The 18,252-nt window shown below is 28.8% G+C and overlaps 1 protein-coding gene and 1 long non-coding RNA gene across 3 annotated transcripts in view; one reads left to right on the top strand and one right to left on the bottom strand.

Moving 5' to 3' along the window:
* The window catches only part of LOC106692765 (serine protease inhibitor 88Ea), a 38,630-nt gene extending 26,352 nt beyond the window's left edge, over positions 1–12,278 (bottom strand). The window contains exon 1 of one of the 2 annotated variants that reach the window (XM_014438892.3): positions 12,152–12,278. The gene's annotated coding sequence lies outside the window, so the exon portion shown is untranslated. Of the gene's footprint in view, positions 1–11,965; positions 11,985–12,151 lie in introns of those variants that run through there. The other variant, XM_067045827.1, reaches the window with a different exon arrangement.
* The window catches only part of LOC136795393 (uncharacterized), an 82,716-nt gene that overhangs the window by 12,000 nt on the left and 52,464 nt on the right, over positions 1–18,252 (top strand). The gene's annotated exons all lie outside the window — the stretch shown is intronic.

Below are 18,252 nucleotides of genomic sequence, written 5' to 3'. Positions count from 1 at the left end.
TTTCTATTCATTTAAAATCAAGACGGATGTATAATAAATTTATTACATGAAATAGATTTTAAAAAAAGTTTCATAAAAATTTATTTTTTAAAGCAACTTTCTAACAACTTACTTAGAGTGTCATGATAAATAGACCGTGCTTTCACTGCAGAGTTGAGAAACCAAGCTTCGTTAATCATTTGGAATTTATATTATGATTATATGAGATTTCACTACAGTGACCGTTCTTTTTGAAGTATATGTAACAGTTATATTAACCATTCAAGGACCACCAGGCCTATCTGGTATCAAATAAAAAATATAGTAGTTGAAAGTATAATTTATTTATTTTTTATTCTCATTTATTGTGTTGGGGTCAACAATTGAAAACACTATGGCTCTTAATCCATAAATATTTTTTTCTAGAATGTTTCAGGATTTACTGCGTTCCCCTTTTCAGCTCATATAATTTAATCATTTTTACGATTAAGGAATCCCCAATAGCATACAATCAATTAGTTTAATATTTTTAAATATTCAAATAAATAAGTACGTTAGCATTATTTTATTATTAGCCCAGGTATTATTGGCTGATTCAAAATTATCTAAATATAATTAAAACAATGTGTTCAGGTTAATGACTAAAAGAAAGAGGATCAAAGCCCAACGTTTAATTAGAAATTGTCGCGGTGAGTGGAAAGAGAAGGGGTGCCAATTCAATCACTATAATTTTCTAATTATATTCCAGAAGAATGAATTGAAGGTTTTATTTTGTATCTAATGTATTTTCATTTTTTTTTTTTAAATGCATTTTCTTTTATTTTTTTTCCTTTATCTAACATCCCGACATCGTCAAAACTGATATCATGGTATTTATAACTATTTATTATGTGGATACTTAGAGCTGTGTGGATTTTATTGTATATAATGGAGCTTTTATTTTTTTTTTATAAATCTTTCTACTGGAACATTATAGTTGATAGAAATTAATGGCGCCCATTTTCTGGACTCTATACTTTATTTTTACCAAAATTGTTGCAAATTAAATTTTAGAATCTCCATGGTATTTGATAGCTGAAAAAACATTTCTATGTAAAAAGAACCAATAATCATATATAAGATATTGATTGTATATCAATCCATGGATTAATTCAAGGAAAGTTTATAATTTTATTTTTCCTTTTTTTTTTTCTAACCACTACTTAGACCTCGTCACGAAAAATATAAGAAGTAAGTGATAATTAGAGATGCAAGGAGTGCATTCTACTTAAATAATGGAAGAAAGACAGAGACATTAGAGATGTATTAGCTGATGAAGTGATTGGGACATAAACATATATATTCATTAGGTAAAAGATTTGTTTTAATTAAACTTTATTTTATGCACGATGGCTTAACAACAAAAAATATATATATATACCATGACCATTAATTTGGATTTGGTTTTATTAGATGTTTTGAAATAATTTATTTGGGATGTGTATAATTATTCTGGTTAGTACATTAAAACTAGTTCATAGAAATTGTATGTCTGTTGGAGTGAAATGTGTATACGATTTTAAAATAAATTACTAAGAGGAGAAAATGATTGAATAGAAAATAAAATTTAAAATATTCAGAGTTTATTCAAACGTTGGAATTAAAATTCTATACATTAATTGAATGTTAAGAATCAATTATCAATTATGAATTCAGATAACAAATCCTGAAAATAAAAACATGCTCTATTTTTTTTTTTAATTTAATGAATATAATTTCTATTTTATTAGGAGTCTATTCTTTTATAATCTATATAATCTTTCTATAACTATTATATAGAAAAATAGAAGTGGAACCATGTAAGGAATAAAGGATAACGAAGGATGAAAATTGTTAACAATATGCATGAAGCCATTTCCTACAGGATCATTTGAATACAAGTGTTGAGCAAAATGACCTCAAATGTTTTGATGTTGTGCAATCATAACATAATATAACACCACTGTAGTCAACGATTACTTCACATTATCATTCGGTATGACAATGATCTTCATAAAATAATGGATCCAATCCGGTAATTTATGAAACAAAATTTGAATGAACTTGAAGATCCAGTGATGAATGAACCGATCTTAAAATTTAAAATTCAAATTATTTTGAATAATTATTGAGTCCAAAGAGACTCCCAATACTTTTGTACATCATGTTGTTATATTTTTATGAAATACAAATATAGCATTTAACTATAATCAAGGGTTCCGGTATGGAGAAAGGTGTTATCTTCCTACTCCAATAATTGATAATAAAAGCTGCGCAGGTAGGTAAAGAAATACAGTCAAAATAGAGAGACAATTTTATATTTTGCTCCTCTACCTAAATAAAAAATGTTTGTTATAACTTCAATCTGGATAATAATATAATCGCATGACAGCAACAGAAATGAGGTTCCTACGTTGATCTATTTGGAACATTAGGAGGGGTCGCATAAGAAACGGGAATGTAATAGAGCAGCTGGAAATCCCCGAACTCAAAGGGAAGGTAGCTCGAGTAGTTTGGACAAGTCAGCCGCATGAACGAGGACATAGACCGTATAAAAGTATTGATGGCTCAAAACATGGGGACCACGTGAATATCCTAGAGTAAGTTATCAACATTGTGTACAGAGGATCGGAGGTATTTAAGGCAAATACCTCAATGAAATGAATCTTTAAAGCTGGGACCTATGTGAGTGGTTCCACTAGATAGAGATTCCTCGACGCTAATTATGGCATAAGAGGAAGATAAAGAAGAAGATGAAATAGAAGAAGAACATAATAAATATAGATTTAGAAAGTTTGAATATAATATTTAGAAAAACCTCTTCCCAGAGAGTATGTATACATATGAAATATTCCATATACTCTCCATTTTTTTGTATTTTTCCAAAAAATAATAGACTTTTACACTGCATTCAAGGTCACTGTAGAAAGGTAAAGATCCAATTTATATCAGTTTCATAATTCATATAGTGGTTTCTTCTGAGGTTTCCGACACTCCCAGAAGCTCTCTTACGATCAAACGACTTATGACCTATGATTTAGGGTTGTTTTTAGTGATACTATAAACGTGGTAATGAATTTTAATCAAAATTTCTTTCTATCTATAAGGGCTTCTTAATGTGTGAAAAACCTCTACAGCCCTACATAATAGTATGTAATCTGAGATTATGTTTGAAAAGTGTCTTTCGGGAGTCTCAATATTATTTTTCAGATTTTTGGGCCTTTTTTCATCCAATTCCTCTATTATTATTTTTTTGTTTTGTTTTGTAGTTTTTGCTTTCATAGCCTGTGTACTACTGAATTATGCTGAACCATATTTAGGTGTAAAAAAAAAAGTGTTTCTCAATAGACTATGGTCAAAAATGTTTATTGGGTAAGTAATAAAATTCTTTCAAGACATTAACGAAACGATTAAATCACTTTTTATTTATTTCCACACAAAAATTGGAGAAAAATACGACCTCAGCGGCATAGATCGGATAAATTTACTTTAATTACCTTCGGAAAATATTGCTATTAATGATCATGCCTAATGGTAATAACAATTGGATAATAAATGACATATTATAATTTATAATATAGTGATAGTGTAGTCTATGAGGAAGCAGAACAGAACTATATTACGCTGGAAGCTCGTTGGGGGCAAAAGATGTCATTGACCCAAAGAAAAACACACGTTGCTAGACTCCTTAACCTCTCCTAATCCGTCTCGGCAATTTATGTGTCTTGGGGAGGTAATGAGCGTACATGAAAAGCTATTTCTCAGTAGAACACGAATGTTTTGAAATTTATATCAATTCTATTTATTTACCTATTATTAATGGCTGAATAAAGAATATTGTGTAGGTGTTTTTGAAAAGGATTCATATTTAAATTAAAGATGAATGCTTGATCGTTTCAATTCTAACTATATAATAAATACAGTTATCACTAATATCAGTAAGAAGTATATTAAAAACAAGGTTTTAGGTAGAAAAGGGGCTTTAAAAAAGGAAGGTCCTGTCAGGAGCAAATTTTAAGCCTTAAACTGCTCATACAATATTACACCACCAGACGGAAAAACCTTTACATTTCATTTGTTGACTTTAAAAAGGCCTACGATTCCGTGGATAGGGAAACCCTACGGTAAATCCTGAAAGAGTATGAAGTAGACCAGAAAACCATAAACCTGATAAAACTGACTCTGACAGATATAAAATCTAAAGTGAAATTTCAGGGTCTTATAAGCAAACCTTTTCAGATAAAAACAGGGCTAAGACAAGGCGACGTCTTGTCTCCAATACTTTTCGACATAGTCCTGGATAAAATCAAGGAGGAATTATGGAAAAAAAAAATAACTCAGGAGCCATAGGAGGGAACAAAAACAATCAATAAAACTGAGTTGTTTGGTATTTGCCGACGATATCGCACTGTTAGCAGAATCAGAGGAAGAGGCTATTAGTCAAATGAATACCCTACAAATAATAGCAGAAAAAGCAGGCCTACAAATATCATATAGAAAATAGAGCTCATGACTACTGAAGTAAATTTCAAGAAAAAAATAGTAAATACTGAATATGGAAAAATAAAAGCGATCAGAAAATGTAAGTACTTGGGAGAAATAATTTGTCACAACGGTTCTGAGAAAGAGAGCATCCGCGAGAAAACCACCAAATTAGAAAATTTTGGCTTTCAAACAGCTAAAATTTACAATAAGAAAAACCTCTCCTCCAATGCAAAGTTAAAGCATTACAACGTTGTGATAAGGCCTGTGATTTAAACTAAGTACATACTTACGCAACTTGAAAAAGCTGCTAAAAATAGAAAGAAGGATCTTAAGAAAAATCTATGGGCCCAGGAAAACACAAGAAAGTTACAGGCTAAGATCTAACGAAGAGATCTACGGAAACATCAAAGACCTGGAAACCGAGATGAGAATCAGAAGGCTGATGTTCTTTGGGCACATGAAGAGGATGAAGGAAGTAGATTGAATAAGATCTTTATAAAAAATTGAGCTACTAAAACATGGGAGGCTACACGAAGCGAATGAGAGAGGAATTAAAATTTCAGATACCGACTGTCTAGATAGAGATACGTATAGGAAAACATTGGAAAATCTCACCAATATTGGAAGAGGAAAAAAGGGGTACGAAGTGGCCCGAAGAAAGGGAGTCGAGGATCATGGAACTGCGATGGGAAGAAAGAAAATCAAGACTTCCAAAGAAGCCTAACCATTGATATTCACGTGGTCCTTAGTGGCCGATACGTTGGGGGGAAAAAAAAGGTTTAACGTACTCGGATGTCAAAGATACAACAGTCTATCTACACACACCCCTCTTCAGCCGATTCCGTCGAAATCCAATCCTAACAATATCCTCCCATCCAAGCTTTATTGAAGTGCCTTTGATTCGCTAGTTATCCTACGAAATGATTTTACACTCATTTAATTCTCCTAGATGTTATTCCTTCATACTACCCGCTCCTTGTAAAATGTCCCACCTTCAGAATTGTTCTTACGAATCTTTGTCCTTTGGACTAAATGTGTATTATTAAGGGGATAAAAAATTACTTCAAGGAATATACATTTTCGGATGAATAATGGGAAATAGCTGTAGAATAATTTAATTTATATTAAAACAATGTTGACCTTTAATATTTAAGTTATTGTAAAATAGAAAAAAATAAGATTTACAACTCATAAATAATATACTAAACAATAAAAATGAAAAGGATGCCTCCATATATTCAATTTAACAATGAAGTAAAACAAACTGTAAGAGTAAAATTTGTAAATTTTACTTAGACTGGGTTTTTCGAGTTTCAAAGGTAATTTATTTCATTGAAGGTAGAATTGTTCTCCCAGCTATATTTGTGTTGCTCTATAATTTTCTCTTTATAGAGAGGAAGTTTCTTAATGGTTCAATAAAAAGAAATACATAAAAATAGTATTACTGAATTGACTTTAACAATAAAGTAAAATAAAATTAAGAACATATAAATTTAACAAATTATTAAGCATAAGAAAATATCAATGTTTTAATTCCTCTTATTTTTATGAGCTCTATTATTAAACAGTAATAAATTCCATCGAACCAATACTTCATTCAGTTTCGTATTCTGATTATTAAATCAACCAAGCGAGGATTTGTGGAAGGAAAATTACATACTCAGTTCTTTGTAATACATTTTTTATTATAAAAAAAGAACTAAAATTTATAATTATATTAAGAAATTATTAATTACTACTAATTATTGAATATCCAGTTACATTAAAAAATTTTTTTTAATTCATTGTAGGAAATTTCACATTAAATGTATACATTACTACTATAGCGCAGGAATTAATATTCTAATTACTTTGGGTCAAGTAATAATTTTAAGAGTGGACTATAATTAAAGTTTTTCATAGAGTATTCCCATTACCACTTACAATTATTGCAATTTTATTTATTAATTATTTCATTAGATTTTAATTATATTTATTTACTAATTAATATGCCTGACACTGACTACAAAAATATTCTGTGTCATTAAATAAAACGATTAACCAGAAGTTTAGAAGATTATATTTTTTTCTTTTTTTTACAATATTAAACGGTAATTTTTTATTTACATCGATTACATCCTTAACATCGATCTTTTTGAAAGCGAACAACAGATTAAATAGTGAGGTTAAACTAAAAAAAAAAAAATTATATATAATAAAAATATACAATAAAGTGATCTATTATCGTTTGCGGAGGCAACGTTTTGCCCTTCGTGTCGTATTCGGGTCAATATTGACTCCAACCGGATGATTTATTATCGTTTCTGAAAAGTCAGAAATAGACGATCAATCATAAAATGGCCAGTTAATGAATAGGAATATCAGACAAAAGATTTGCTATTATACAGTTTATGATACGGCTTGACACGAAAAATGCATTTCGTGAATAAGCAAAACCTGAGCCGATAAGATATCTTAAACGTTACAGCTAATTTTCAAATGATTGCGATCGAAATGAACCATGATAAGAATTAGGGAGTCATCATTTATTTTTTATCATGATTTCCACAGATTTATCCTCATTTCTTAATAATATTCATGGAAAATATCCGAATGCTGATGAATGATAGTCAGGTATTAAAGTTCAGAATTTAATTTAACAGTTAATTACGAAATAAAATAAAAAATTAAATTAAGTGTTTTCAGCTTAATATGTCTGGGCTTCTATTTTAAATTCCAGTTCATCAGTAGCTGGACAAAATTAATAGTTGAAAATAACGTAACACAGCATAGCACCCTACATAAAAAAAAAAAAAAAATAATAAATAAAATATCAGATAATATAAACACTTAAATCTTCTAATGTCAAACTCTTTAATATTTAGTTAAAAATATTTTTATAGCTATTTACCCGTATCTACCATTGAATCAAAATTATATCATATCCTTATAATATTCTTCAATTTTAAATATAAATTATTTACTTCATTTAATTATACAATTGGGTTTAAATGAGTTTTAAGCACGTAATGTGATAAAAGCCATTTATAAAAAGTAAAATATCACCTAACTCCAAAATTTTTTGTATATATTTTTTTTTCGATATAACCCATATGATTTGCCACCAAAATTGCCTCAGAAAAATGAAACATAATAGCTAAACACTATTGTTTTATAAAACTCATTATAATTTGAAGAACTTGCTTAGTGAAGAAATCGTTGTTTTATATGCCATTTAAATGTCAAGCATTATCGATTACATCATAAAACATTAAAAACCATCCTTTTATTATAATAGCTGAAAATTAATGTGTTCTAACCATGTCTCAAAAAAAAAAAAAAAAATACTGTAGAAGAAAATTGAGACGTGACTTGAGCACTATCAACAATAACAATTTATAATATCATAGATTCTAGATTTTTGTTCATTCGAAAAAGCAGACAGATTTATTTTTCAAGGGCGGTGATATTCGAGGTTATCAGTCCTGGGATAGTAACCTGCAGATAACCTAAACAATAACTCGAAAATAAACAATTTTCACAAAATATAATTCTAGAATATAAAATAATACTTCAAGGTAAAAGAAATTTGGAAGAAGGAAATATCGAACAGAATGTTTAAAAGATGATTATAATCAGTGAGAAATTAGCTTTTAAAAATCAATTATATGTTCATTACGTTCGCTAATTTAGGAAATGATAGTAATTTCTTTATGTTTTATATTTCGATTAAGATTTTTTTTTTCTGCAACTGTTCCACACATAAATTAAGAATATTATAAAAGTTTATACTACATATAATATTAAGAAAATTTTGATGTCATTAAATTACAGTAATCAAATTTTCCAAAATATCGAAATATTCTCCAGAGAAAAATAAATTTACTACTAACATGATCAGGGAAAGATGTATTTATTGATACCAAACGATAAATTATTAATTTTAATGTCAAATGCAGTATCTTATAGTTCTAATAGATTTTCCATTATGTTGAAGAAATGTAAATAATATGTATATATTATAATTGAAAGTTAAAGAAATATTTTTTCATGTAATAAAAATTCAAAGTATCGAATTTTATGACTTAACTTCTACAGTAAATATTTTTTAAAACGTGATGAGTAATTGATATTGCCATATCCGGGAACGAAAAAGCCATTAAATAGTCATCTGATATAAAAGCAGTGTACATAAAACAATTCGGTATTTCTATTCTCTCACTACTACGATTTTTCGATATTCAATCTGAGATTTATACTTACTTAAACTGATCAAGTTGTGGTTTGTAAAATGTAAATTCTAACTTGCTTAACATCTGTTTAATATCATTAATTATTTCATTGAAAGCACCTATTGAAATAATGAAATTAGAATTCAAATTAACAGTTAAAAGAAATAGTGGTATCAATAATTTTATATCAATGAAATTCATTTTTGCTTTCAATTTTAATTAGGTAATTATGACTGGAAGGATTTTTTTTTTAGCTAGCAAGATATTGTGAAATTCATCTTCCTGATAAGACTATTCTTTAAATAATATTTTCAATTAAATTAAATTTCGGGGCAATCACCTTTATAACCGTATATTAATAGTGTTCCTGAGAATGAATCAATTTGTACGAAACTTAACATCCAATGATTTAAACCAGTAAGATAACAAAAGTGAACAACTTGATATTAAAAGATTTCAATGCCTAAAATACCATAAGATGTAACGGGACGATTCATTTGCGCATTAATAACAAATGTTACATATCACTAAAGCATTTAGTGAACCCGAAATATTATGTTAGTATTTTTAATTGTCGAATGCTCCAACTTTGTTTAATTTTGCACCAACTTTGTTCAAATGACAAATAAAAAAATATATATATAAACAAGTAATAAAAATAAAAAATAAAATATATACAAACAAAACATATGTAAAATTATATAATTATACAGATTATAAAAAGGTATGAAAAAACATATTTCATTATTACTCTCGAAAAAGTAATATATATATAATTGGAGGAATATTGGTCTCGAAATCATAGGTTCTTTGCCAGTCGGGATAAAGTTTTTTTTTTCAGCAGCAACTGTTTTTTATTTTGTTTTTGCAATAGTATAGTTTTATATTTAAAATGATAGCAGACCTAGGGAAACATCTCTTTCACCAAGGGATTCGTCGTTGGCCAAAAAGTTAAATTATTTTTTCGAGAGTGGTGGTAAAGTATGTTTTTTAACATAATTTTTTTATCTAATTTAATAGCTTGTGTAAAAGAGTGATAATATTTTTAAAATATTTTTTAAAACTTAATTTATATTATAGGTAAACAGTTAACTTCCATCTGTGACATAACTAATTTCAATTGAAAAACCTGATCTATTTATTTATTTACTTTATTATTCGTTTTTACTGATTTATTTATTTTCCGATATATTTATTTATTTTACCAACAAAGAGGACCATTATATTATTTTAACCCAAGTTATTAAGTTAGATGAAAAAGTATGTAAAAACTAATTTCTTTACTATGAAGAAGAAGTAATTATATATGTATATAAAGTAGCAATTATGGTTTATTTATTTTTTCACTTAGTTTAATTGACTTAGAAAGATTTTTTTCAGAAAAAACTATGTTTTGTTTTGTTATTAACCATAATCGTTACTCTATATACAAACATAATTGCTTGTTCTCAAGTCATGGTGAAATATTCGTTTTTATATACTTTTTTATCTAGCTTAATAACTTGGGTTGAAACAATGTAGTAGCCGTCTTTGCATGTATAAAAAATAAATATTAGATGGAAAAATAAATAAATTGGTATATTTTTACACTGTATACAAAAAGATAGTGTGATGGACATTTTGACAGTACCAACCATCATTTACAGACAAATTTTATAAGTAATAATAATCAATTATTGTTTTTTTTATATTTATTTTATTTATATTCCCTATTTAGATAAAAATAATTATAAATTATTGAGATATTTTATAAATTTTGTCGATATGATTTATTATTATTGTTAAAAGTACTGAGATCAGATAAACAATTTCTCCTTTTTTCTTAACTCAAGCTTACGGACTGCGCCCTACTTTTTCCATCTCAGTAACCATTCGCCATCTGTGGCCAATCACCACTAATTACTAAAGAAGAAACATTAGAACCAAAGTGGCATTGTATGCATACATGGGGTAGACATCTACCTTGCGATTGTGCGTAATTGGATTCCGATTGTGTCCCGAGGAGAAAACAGGACCTTGTGATGTAATCTGGGGGGAGTGAAAGTGTGGGTAATATTGTGAGTAAAGAAGAGTATACAATATTGGTATTGTCTGTCAAACAAATTGCTAATAAATAAAATCATTTATAATTCTATCTGGCAATAATTTAATGCGTAAAGATAAAACTGGCCAAAAAAAGGTAAAAATGAATTATGGCTACATATTAAGATAATGAAATGAATAAAAATCATAGTTTATTGTTAATATAATTCTTAGATATGTATAAATATAAAAAATAAAATATTATTATTATACTTTTAATGAAAACTATTTAATATAAATAAAAAAGTGAATGAAACGTGATAAAAACGATAATATGATCTTATATTTTATTTAATTTCGGATATACTTTTGTAAAAGTCAACAAATAAAATTAATTTGGAACAAAAATAAATAAATATTGAATGAAGATTAAATTTTAAATAGAGAGAGAATGCACTCTTTCTATTCCTAATTCTAAATTAAACATAAACAAACCGAAAATTCTAGTTATCGACTAAACACAATTCAAACCTATATTATAAATCCAACTTCACATCTTACACACTAGAATTTATATTTAAATAATACAGATTCCTGAAAACATTACGTGAACTAATTATATGTGGAACATAAAATTATTTAATTAATTAAACAAGTTGAAGAGCCAAAAAAGTTGTAAATTATTTGTGATTAAAATTATCTATAACAAATTCTTAAAGTACCTAAATAATATTTAAGAAATTCGAATAAAATATTTTTTATTAACGATCAGATTCTACTTACCTAATTATTGCCAGGAATCACAAAGTAAACAAATTTATTATATTATTATAATAAATAACGAAAATTAAGAATATTACTGTAATAAGTGTCCTAAGCCTACCCTTTTTTTTTTTTGATCCGGTTTAATAATCTCGCAGCATGTTATTAGGAAATTCATAACCAGCTGAGTATTTCAGGACAACAGATTAACATATTAACAAGAATGTTTGCTCAAAGAACAATAGACTGAAACTTCCTGGACGATTTTGTAATAGAAAATCTCCGCCAGCGCACGACGAATCCCAAGGTGAAAGTGATGTTTCCCTGGGTCTGTTAGCGTTTCAAACTTGACAAAATACTATATTTATAATAGCGAATAGCCATAAAAAATATCAAAACTGATGAATTTCAAAAGTTTATAATAACTTATTATTTGGAGTGAAGTTAATTTAAAAATGTAATCTTCAGGAATAATGAATTTAACTCACTTATTCCTGATCTAATGCTACTTCCGTGGGACTCGTTATGACTGTCGAACCGCAACTATCAATGCTTGTCGATGATGCAGGGTTTATAAGCGATTATGGCGTGCCCGTATGGGCGTTGCATCAAAAGTCATCGACACCGAAGCGGGACAAGCGATCTGTCACTGCAATAGGATATGGGGTACTTACAGAATGCGGGGATCTTGATGACGAGGACCTGGATGAAGACTTCTATCGTAGCTACCAAGAGGACGGCTGAAGCAACACTGACTGGACGCAGATATACCTGAAGCGGCGGATATCTTCTATCCCCTCCACCTGGACTGGCATTCCCGGCTTTCGAGCTCTGTTTATATCCAACTATGACTCACAACCGTGTTATTTTTAATTAATAATCTAAATTAATTATTAGTGAGCGTTATTCTGGCCAAATCACCTCCTTGCACTGCCGTTGGAATAGAACCGAACTTCCTTACAGTACTAATAGTACAAGAGCCCAAAAGGAGAAAAAAGGCAGTTATCTCACCCCAATTTTTCATTACTTTAATGAAAACTATGTATAATTACTAGCCAAAATTGATGAGTCTGGCAAGTATTGGTAGGGGGAATAAAAAATGGCGGATGTTTAAAAGCGATAAGAAAATTTAATTTTTCATTCGTAGCTCTATATCTTAAAAAGTAGGAACAACACATGAAAACCTAACAGAACATCATTTAAAGATGAACAAATTTGCTAAAATATGAGCCCTAAAAGAGTTATTTACGTTAAATAGTTCTTCAGATATACCTTTTTAAAGCAACATTTCAGAAAAATGTTATATGGGACGTACTGAAAGGCCAGTAGTTTGTGAATTTATTTTGAAAAATTTATATCTCAAAAACCATTTGAGCACTTAAATTAAAGCTAGTTTAATGAGCTATAAAGTAGTTTATGATGTTTATCTTCGTAGGAGTAATAGTTTACTAGCAATTTGCTAAAATAAATTGATTTATAGTTGTTCGGACAAATTTTCATTTGCCAAATTTATATTCACATGTGAATATCATAAAAACTACAACCCCTACGAAGATAAGTGTCATAAACTACTTTATAGAAAGTTAAATTTCCTTTATTTTGAGTATTGGCAGACGTATGTGCGTCTTATGGTTCTAGAGATATATTTTTTCCAACATTTTGTACGAACAACTAGAAATTAACATTTTGTGAGTTTATTTTGTCAAATATCATAAAAACTACTGCGCCTACTCTGAAATGAAGTTTCTCATAAGTCAAACTTATTGTCCGAACAACTATAAATCAATTTATTTTAGCATATATCATAAAAACTAATATTCCTACGAAGGTAGAGCTCATAAACTTCTTTAAAGTCCATTAAACTTGCTTTAATTTGAATACTAATAGACATCTGTACGTCACATAGTTCCTGAGATATAGATTTCTCAATATAAATTAACTAACAATTGATCTTGAAGAAGATCAAAGAAATTTTACTATTTAAAATGCTATATCTCGAGAACTATTTGACGTAAATAGCTCTTTTAGGGCTAATATTTCAGCAAATTCACTCTTCTTTAAATAATTTTCTCTTAGACTTTCTAGTGTCGTTGTTATTTTTTTAGATATAGAGCTCTGAATGAAAAATTAAGGTTTTGAAACAGCCGCCATTTTTTATTCTCTCTACCTATACTTGACAGACTCATCAATTTTGATTAGTAATTATACCTAGTTTTCATTAAAGTAATCAAAAACTGGGGTGAGATAACTGCCTTTTTTTCTTCCCGGCTCTTGTACTATAACCCTTCATTACTTGAAGCTGTGCAAATTATTTTTTTTTTTTTTTTACTAATTCACAGATTTGCAATAAAATGTACATCATAGAATTTGAACAATCGCCATTATTAAAAACAAAAATCAAAGAAACTAGCAGAAAATACATTTGCATTTTTTTCTTTTCTTCTTCTTTTCTAAATAGCAAAAAAAAACGTGTTGTCCACGAGTAAGTAAATAATGGGCATGACTTGAAATACATGAGGGAGAATGACGCCTATATAGGAACAGTTGGTACTTTCTTATAGAGACGAGAAGTTCGATTCTTTTAAGTGACTTGATTTACTCCTTGTATTGAATCGGATCTTTTGAACGATTCCTCGATTTTTACTTTTCACCTAATTTATTTTTTTATTGATTAACATGAACATTTTATTTTACAAATTCCCAAACCTCGTAATTTTTAATATAAAATAAAATTATGAAATCCCCAATCTTATGTTTTTTTTAGGGAAAGATTTTTGTTTTTAAAATAAAAAATAAAATATTTCATGTATTCATTTTTAAGACAGCTTAAGTATTAAATTTTAATTTAAAAAAACATGTAAGTAAAATAAAACACTGTTAGGTAACCTGTTTCAATCCTTATTGAAGTCCTCTTCAATTGCCCAAAAAGGAACTAAAATCTCTTAAATAATTTTAATTAATCTCATAATTAAGGTTAAATGACTGGAAGATTGGCTTTATTCCATTGAAATAAATAACTGATATAGTTTTCTTCGACTTCGCTTATTGACGTTAGAATAATATTTCTCCCTAGTTAAGATTTAATTTTTAATGGTACACGAATGTTTTGTTATTTTGTTGAAATTTACAATAAAATATTAAATTTAAGAAAGGTCTATCATTTATCTTCATTGTCACAGATCTCTAACAAGAATAAGCCTGGTATCTGATATATTTTTACGTTTTGTATTATTCATACCTTTATTCGATTGCTTTATTTAAGTAATAAAGTTTTCTTCTGTTCCGTTCTGTTTTAATTTTTAGAAATGATTCGACTGTCTAATTGAGTTATTTTGTAACAATTATTATCACTATGGTATTAATTTATTTCCAATTTTTTAATAATTTCTGTGTAATGAGTTGGTAAATTGTCTTCATCCTTGAAATTGACTGTTCTACGTTTGTCGTTACGTAGATTGCTTTTACTATTTTCTTTTTTTTTGTGTAAGTACTATTTGTACTAAGTTCAGTATTATTTGCGTATTTGAGAAAAATGATTTATTAATAAAGAATATGAAAAGAATTCACTGTTCCAAACTAAATTTGAAGTTTAAGGTTGGTAAAATATACCCATTTTTTAAATTCATCTCCTTTCCCCGCCCACAATTTAAACCAATATATTTCACGATAAATAAAAATACTCCTTTGGCTTTTAACCAAAATATTTTAAACTGTGATATATTAATATTAGTTATTAATATGATATATTAATATTAGTGCATGATTTTATTTTTATATGTATGAACATAATGTTACAATGGATGTTACTATATTAAATATTTTATTTTAATTTGTTTATATTATATAGATTTTCATTTACTTGTATATCTAGCTCTTAAAAGATTTTATATTTTAATCGATCGATTAAAACTAGTGCATTGTATTCAGATCTGAGTGCAAATGAGTTTTAAACAAATATATGAAAAAAAATCGTCATTTATAAAATTTCTAGTTATTATTAGTTCATTTATGAATTAACATGGTGTCCATGACGATTTCATTATTGTTTTATTTGTAGCTAATTTCTGTTCCACTCAAATTTTATTTCTTTATTACCCGACTGCGACGAAGCCAAAAGGAAGGTAACGTGTTTAGGAGTGTCACATAACCTGCTCATTATATGGGCGACGTTTTGAGCAAACTACTAGGCCGATTTTTAAAGTTGATGACTCAAATTAGTCAGTAATATCCCGTGAGTGTTTTGAAACAATTTGAGCTTATTATACTGAAGAAATATTTTATTATATATCGTAATACCCAAAGGGCAGGGCTGCCAGTGGCCGTCGTTAGAATCTACTGGATTTTCCATTGGTATCTATTCACATTTTAACTTCTGGACCTAGAACACGTTGAATATTGTCAGTATATTGACGATATTTTTATATTGTAGCAATAATACTGACACCTACATTTACCACGTACAATAATATTGGTCGTGAAAGGTGGAACATTACAAAGTGTATTGTTAGGTTAAGATATTATATATATTGGTGGATATCTAATACCCATTACTCAGTAGTATCCTGTGAGTGTTTGAGCAATAAATAAAACATTTGGTGAAGAGGATGGAAAAGGATCTTGTACTACGAATTAAGTATGCAGTGTTGTGTCCAACTAATACTTTAAAATACAATGTGACAGATGTTTTGTAAATAAATTCATAAGGAAGTTTTAGACTTTATGTAGAGTTTTGTCTCATTTTTTATAGCTTCAATAGATCACTGTCATTAAGTAATACTTACTCAAGAGATACAGTAAGCTTAAGAGATCTTACTCGGCCTTTATCACAGGAGATTAGATATTATTGGGGCAGAACACCATTTGGATATGATATAAATAAATTAAATCATAAGAAAAATAACTGTATTCTTTAATATAAAGATGAACATGACATAGGAGGTTACAAATAGTATGAACATTAAAATGACAAAAGAAGTTTCAATTCCTTGCTTTAACATTTCATCAAATTGTACAGTGATTAAGGATTCACATCCATCATAGTCAATGATATTAGATTTCAAACCGAACCATAAATAAATAGACCAGTAAGAATTTCAAACAAAATGCAAATAATTTAATTTATACAAAAACCCGGCTGCGGAAATAACTCTATTTTGTACTCCTATTTCTTCTAAGAGATGGAATATTATTGTATATCTCCATAAACATTTTAGAGGATCGTTGATATCAGCTAAAGACCGAAAAAACAAAAACTAAAATTCTCTTCTTGGAATTACAAAAACGTTTTCAGCAGCACAACATCCACTGGTGTAGAGTGTAGTAGGCTGAGTAGAATGTAGGAAGGTAATTAATGACTGCATGTTTTCATTCTTAATCTATTTCTTCTACCCCTGTATACACGATTCGCTGATTTTATAACAAAGTTTGGAAAGATGCTTGTTAAGAGTAGAACTGTCTAGAACACAGTAGGGTTCTTTCTCCTACACTGTAACACTAAGCAGAATTCTTTATTCGGTTTAGAAGATCAGAAAAAGCTGTACACGCTTAGAACGGCATTACCCCACTCTCCCTCCTGAACCTATACAGCTTAAATCCATTATTTGCAGTTAAAAATGATATATGGCGTTTGAAGATAATTTAACATTATTATTTGCGTTTGTACCGTTACTGCTGTTATTCAACAATGATCCACTATAAACTAGGGACTTCGATAGTTCGGCCTAGATCTATCGCCCTGAGATCTGTGGGCGGTGCCGGTTCGAATCCGGCCTGGGGCCTTTTTTTCATTAAGTGGCGGTCACTCAAAATGAAAAACTTGACCCCCCACCATGGTTAGAATAGGTTGGTCACCTGTACATAACTAGGCAAACATCAGCTTTGCTCTGGATTGCCTTAAAAAAAAAAAAATTAAAAAAATAGGGACTCGTTCCTATGGGATCTAGTAAAATCGCATTGCTTGAACGTGATAATGCTATCATTCCTAGGTGCAACTGTAGATCGGGAATGGAATGAAAAAACAATTCTTTATGACATACCTATAACAAATACCTGACTTGTCAGTTTGAATTTGAAGAATCTGGGCTCTCTAATTAAGACGTTTTTAGGTCAAGTGATTTTTATTATTCTGATAGCAGTTCATTTTCATTTTTAGATCGGAAAATAAAATGAACTAGCGGTTTTGCTTTATACTCAGTGAAACAGAAGTGGTCTGCAACAAAGTAGGTTACATTTTAAAAATTCATTTGATGAATAACAGAACATTGTCATAATATAAACATTTACAATTGCATTCTAATCAACAACCATACTAATTGCTTTCTTCCCTGTGTATTTCATCCTCCAATTACCTTTCACGGTTTATCCCCGACCGTTTTCCTTAAGTAACTTTTCTTTTTCACGTCTAATTCCTTTAATGCTTTCTAAGTTAAACTATAAGTGTATGGTGGTCTCCTAAAACTATATTGGGATTTCATTTTCTTTTCTTTTGCATTCCAAACATGATATGTAGTGAGCTTTTCTTTTTTTGTGAAATGAACTTGTGATATCTTAATTTTCAATAAAGTTCCATCTGCTTTTATGAGCAATAATTGATTTATATTTTTACATCAATGCTACGGCTCAGATCAATATAAAAAAAAACATTACAACATCCGTTTTCATTTGAATTAATGATTTGAGAAATACCTAATCTCCATTCTTTATAAACTTGGCGTTGCCATCCAAATTTAATGATGCAGTCAAGCCTTACCAATCTCATATATATATATACATATTA

Source organism: Halyomorpha halys, unplaced genomic scaffold, assembly GCF_000696795.3.
Source record: "Halyomorpha halys isolate HHAL.00 unplaced genomic scaffold, Hhal_1.1 Scaffold71.1, whole genome shotgun sequence".
Taxonomy (NCBI): Eukaryota; Metazoa; Arthropoda; class Insecta; order Hemiptera; family Pentatomidae; genus Halyomorpha; species Halyomorpha halys.
Note: the sequence above shows the minus strand (reverse complement) of the source record. Positions and strands in the feature narration are given on the sequence as shown.